We start from the raw sequence: 4,069 nt of genomic DNA, 5'->3' as shown, positions 1-4,069 counted from the left end.
GCCACCGGCCAATGCAATTCATTCATTCTCCCTCCTTCCCGTCTGCCCGCCTGCCCACCCCCCCTTCTCTCCCTCCCTCCCTCCCCGCTCGCGCCGCGGGGTCCGGGCGCCCTTGCAAGGAAAGAGGGCTTCCTGGGTGGCTTCGAGGCAGGAGAGCTCGCGTCAATCATTCCAAACGGGAAGCGGGACGGGGTCGATAAGGCGGCGGAAAGTCGGGTTCCAGACTGCCTCGGGGGGCGCTCCACACCCAGCCGGGGCCGCCGCGCCCCCCACCTCCCCGGCCCTCGGCGCCGCGGCCCTTCACTTCGGGGCTGCGCGGGTGTACAGCCGTCGAGGATCAGAGCCCAGGGGTCCCAGGGCTCCCGGAGAGTGTGACTCAGCGGGCAGAGGTCTCCCGCCCCCCAAAGCCGGGGCGTCCCAGGGCGACCGGGAGGCCAGGGCGTGCGCAAAGCTGCAGGCGGGTGGGAGGGGGTGGGGATGGAAGGCCTGAGAGATGCTTCTGGCCCCTCCCCGGATGGTTTGGAGCGGTTCGTAATTCAGGCTGGCCCGCCTTTTCCGGCCGCTCCCAGCACCCTCACCCCCACCCCGAGCCCGGGGCGCGCGCCATGGGGCAGGCGAGCCTGGGCGCAGCCACTCCTGGAAGCCAGAGCGTGGGCAGGAGCGGCCGGGAGAGCCGCCCTGGGTCCCCCGGAGGCTGCGCTTGCTCAGCGTCCCTTCCCGCCCTGGGACGGATGGGGGCGGGGAGGCCGGGCCGCCTGCCCTCTTGGAGCCCTGTCGGGGGCGCCAGCGGCCTTTGGCGAGGTTTGTGGATGTGGGGTCAGGCCAGGCTCCTCGTCCTTGTTCACGTCATGAGACACCCAGAAAATTTATATAATATCCCAATGACTTTCAGGGGTGAACTGGAGAGTATTTGGAGAGTCAAAATGGGGCCTGGTGGGAAAAGAAATGATTTCATTGTATTATGCAATCATGTAAAGAAAATGAAAAATAAACTATTAGAAGCGGTGTTAAATATCCAGCTTCCTAATGAAATTTTCACAACCCTCCTTTTTTTTTTTTTAAGATTTTATTTATTCATGAGACACAGAGAGAGGCAGAGACACAGACAGGAAGAAGCACGGTGGGACTCGATCTGGGGACTCCAGGATCAAGCCAGGACCATGCCCTGGCAGAAGACAGGTGCTAATCCGCTGAGCCACTGAGCCACCCAGGTGTCCCTCACAACCCTCCTTTCATTTCCTCCTTTCTACTATGGAAAATTTCACACATGTTTAAAAAATAGATGAATAGATAATGAATCCTCAGCTTCATCATTTACCAAGGTAGGGTCAAATTTTAAAAAAATATTTAAGGGACTCCTGGGTGACTCAGTGGTTGAGCATCTGCCTTCTGCTGGGGTGATGATCCCTGGGTCCTGGGATCGAGTCCCCCATCCGGCTGCCAATGGGGAGCCTGCTTCTCCCTCTGCCTACGTCTCTGCCTCTCTCTGTGTGTCTCTCATGAATAAATAAAATCTTTAAAAAATATATTTTTTAATTTAAATTCAATTTGCCAACATATGGTATAACACCCAGTGCTCATCTCATCAAGAGTAGGGTCAATTTTGTTTCATCTCCTCCCTCACCCACTTCCCCCTCCTGTTCTTATACTTTCTAAAAAAAAAAAAAGATTATTTATTTATTTGAGAGAGCGGACACAGAGTGGGGAGAGGCAGAGGGAGAGGATGAGAGGATGAGAAAAAAAATCTCAAGCAGACGCCAGGCTGATCTCGGAGCCCAACATGAGGCTCAATCCCACAACCCTGAGACCATGACCTGAGCCAAAATCAAGAGTCACTCACTTAATTGAGCCACCCAGGCCCCCTATCCTTTTTTTTTTTTTTAAGATTTTATTTATTTATTCATGAGACACACACACACACACACACACACACACACACAGAGGTAGAGATACAGGCAGAGGGAGAAGCAGGCTCCATGCAGGGAGCCTGATGCGGAACTTGATTCTCCGTCCCTAGGATCAGGCCCAGGGTGGAAGGCGGCACTAAATTGCTGAGCCACCCAGGGATCCCCACGTTGAAATTTCTTACTGTAATGCAAATGGATTTTGAAACTAAATGTATCTCTTCCTATAAGGCACTTAAAATAAAGATGGTCTAATGGGAAGAAGGCACATTCATTAGAGAGCAGCCAACCTGTAGTTGGCACGGACACCATGAAACTGCTCACCAGCCACAAAAGGATAGAGGTATCTGATACATGTGGAGATGGTGTTTCTGGGCACACTGTGGTGGCCCGCCCAGCCCCCCCCCCCCCCCCCCCCCCCGCTCTACCAGCCTCATACTGCACTGCCAAAACTGTGTCCGTGACAACCTCTGGTATGGGGCAAGAGCAGGCATGGTGACAAACTCCAAGTTAGGGTCTACAGTTAGTTTTCAAACAAGCCAAAGGAAGAGCTTTTCTTTTCTTTTCCTTTCTTTCTTTCTTTCTTTCTTTCTTTCTTTCTTTCTTTCTTTCTTTCTTTCTTTCAGATTTTATTTATTGATTCATGAGAGACAAGAGAGAGAAACAGGCTCCATGCAGGGAGCCCGACGTGGGACTCAATCCTGGGACTCCAAGATCGGCCAAAGGCAGGCGCCAAACCTCAGAGCCACCCAGGGATCTCCAAGGAAGAGCTTTTCAAAGTTTGTAGCTACTTTTAGCAAAAATGTCAAACTACTGAAGATTCTTCTTTCGATGGAAGATTATGGATTTTGCCTTAACGTTCCTGTCCTTAGTACCCACTTTGTTGTCACACAGTGTGATGGGGATGTTTTCATATACTCGTACCAAATCTCTATGCCAGTTAGGCACATCCTCAGAAGTAACGCTTCATGTCACATGGAACATTACAATGGCACACAGGGTTCATACATAATAGTAATCTCTTGGTCCACCAAATTTCTCCTGACCTATTGTATTCCATACATTGGACTGAATGGTCCTCTGCTGGTGTGGAACACAAAGGAATGGGCCTCAACCTCCGATGTAGTCACATGATTCTCCAATTCACCAAATGATGTTTTACGAATGTCATTTTTCCATCATCACCAACCAATACAAGTTTGAACTGAATTTGTGATTCTCCCTGGGCAGTTTCCAGAAGCATCCCCATGCCCCATCTGACTGAGGGCACTATGACCATTATTCTTGCATTTACTGTTAACAGGATAGCATTCTCCATGTGTGTACCCTCTTGTCAAACTAGGCAATAGTCCAAAAGACCGTCCTCACTTCTCACACCAACTTCAGAGTTCAGGGGTCCCCAAGACCACCCTCAGGTTTGATTATTTGCTAGAAAGAACTCATTGAATGTTGTTATACCCATAGTTATAGTTTATTACAGTGAGAATACTGATTAAAATCAGTTGGGGGGGGGGTGCCTGGGTAGTTCAGTTGGTTAAGTGTCTGCCTTTGGCTCAGGTCATGATCGCAAGGTCCTGGGATCAATTCCCACATCAGGCTCCCTGCTCAGCAGAGAGTCTGCTTCTCCCTCTCCCTCTGCCCTTCCCTCCTGCTCCTGTGCTCTCTCTTTCTCAAATAAATAAATAAAATCTTTTTAAAAAAAGATTCAGGGATCCTTGGGTGGCGCAGCGGTTTGGCGCCTGCCTTTGGCCCAGGGTGCAATCCTGGAGACCCGGGATCGAATCCCACGTCGGGCTCCCGGTGCATGGAGCCTGCTTCTCCCTCTGCCTATGTCTCTGCCTCTCTCTCTCTCTGTGTGTGTGACTATCATAAATAAAATAAAATAAAATAAAATAAAATAAAATAAAATAAAATTACAAAAATAAAAAATAAATAAAAAAAGATTCATGAGAGACCCAGAGAGAAAGAAGCAGAGACATAGGCAGAGGGAGAAGCAGGTTCCCTGAGGGGAGCCGGATGTGAGACTCGATCCCAGGACCCCAGGTTCATGACCTGAGCTGAAGGCAGACGCTCAACCACTGAGCCACCCAGTCATCCCAAGGCCAGCCATCTTGGAGATGACATGTACACGTGACTCTGGAAAGGATGGCTGTGCCTAGAATATG

General features: G+C 50.5%; 1 pseudogene; it reads right to left on the bottom strand.

The window, feature by feature from the left end:
* Positions 1 to 300: 300 nt before the first annotated feature.
* LOC129517887 (GTP-binding nuclear protein Ran-like) lies at positions 301 to 3,153 on the bottom strand (annotated as a pseudogene).
* Between the last annotated feature and the right edge of the window lie 916 nt (positions 3,154 to 4,069).

This window comes from Nyctereutes procyonoides, unplaced genomic scaffold (assembly GCF_905146905.1).
Source record: "Nyctereutes procyonoides isolate TBG_1078 unplaced genomic scaffold, NYPRO_anot_genome, whole genome shotgun sequence".
In the NCBI taxonomy this organism is placed as follows: Eukaryota; Metazoa; Chordata; class Mammalia; order Carnivora; family Canidae; genus Nyctereutes; species Nyctereutes procyonoides.
Note: the sequence above shows the minus strand (reverse complement) of the source record. Positions and strands in the feature narration are given on the sequence as shown.